We start from the raw sequence: 1,403 nt of genomic DNA on the forward strand, positions 1-1,403 counted from the left end.
ACAGAAAGAGCTTACAGTATGAAAATAAGAAAGACCAGGTCTTTGCTATACTTGCACTATGCATTCTTTTGATTCAGTAACAGACTCAAGACCCCTCGACAAGATAAAACAACACAGCCTGGGTGTAAAAAGCAAATTTTCACCGAAATGTATTATTTATGTTGTGAAAAATTTTCATTTGTCTTTTGTCTCTGACTGAAAACAACCTACTACTGTCTCTTGTACAGGACATATTCATTAGAACCAAAAGTAACATGCTTTGCCACTGACCATCATGCATAGAGTCAACAGCTCCAGCGCGACACCTAAATCCTTCATCCTCAACGGGATTCCTGGGCTGGAAGCTGCACACATCTGGATCTCCTTGCCATTCTGCTTCGTGTACATCATTGCGGTCGTGGGGAACTGTGGGCTCATATACATCATCAGCCGTGAGGAAGCCCTACATCTGCCCATGTACTACTTCCTAGCCTTACTGCCCCTTACAGATATTAGTGGGTGCACTTCATTTGTTCCCAGTATGTTGTGTATCTTTCAGCTCAGCCTCAAAGAGATTGACTTTAATGCCTGACTTGTGCAGATGTTTTTCATCCACATGCTGACAGGCATGGAGTCTGGTGTGCTCATGCTTATCACTCTGGATCACTATGTGGCCATTTGCTACCCTCTACGCTATTCTACATCATCACCAACACCACAGTTATCAAGGCTGGCCTTGTCACCTTGACTTGAAGTGTGTTGATGGTGATACCATTCACTTTCCTGATCAAGCATCTTCCCTATTGCAGGAGCAAACCTTGTTCAACACACCTTTGTGACCATATGTCTCTGGCCAAATTATCCTGTGGCAATATCAAGATTAATGCCATCTATGGTCTCATAACTGCTGTATTGATTGAAGGGTCTGATATCATCCATGTTTCCCTCTTTTACACCATGATTGTCCCTGTACATCACACATATGTGCTATTGTCATCACCTAAGTCCCAGCCTTCTTCAATTTCTTTACTCACCACTTTGGGGGATGCAACATACCTCACAATGTCCACATTTTAATAGCCAGTCTCTACCTATTGCTGCCTCCCACCTTGAATCCAATTGTCTGTGGAGTGAAGATCAAGCAGATCCATGAAAGGGTGATCAAATTGCTTTTTGGAGAGAAAGACATTTTGAGTGTGAGATAAGTCTGGGATATAGAATTCTGTATTTAGTACAAAAATTAATAAAAGTATGTAAAAGAAAAAAATAAATGTAAAATTCATCAGCCATGAGGTCAGAAAAATTACCTGTCAGTATTCTGCTCAAAGATTTATGATAAAATCACAAAATTTCTACTCTGAGACCTAAATTTTATAGAAAAAATTGACAGGAAATAATAATATTCCCACAGACTTTTACTTTAT

General features: G+C 40.1%; 1 pseudogene; it reads left to right on the forward strand.

The window, feature by feature from the left end:
• Nucleotides 275–1,184, forward strand: LOC102184077 (annotated as a pseudogene).

This window comes from Capra hircus, chromosome 15, assembly GCF_001704415.2.
Source record: "Capra hircus breed San Clemente chromosome 15, ASM170441v1, whole genome shotgun sequence".
NCBI classification, from domain to species: domain Eukaryota; kingdom Metazoa; phylum Chordata; class Mammalia; order Artiodactyla; family Bovidae; genus Capra; species Capra hircus.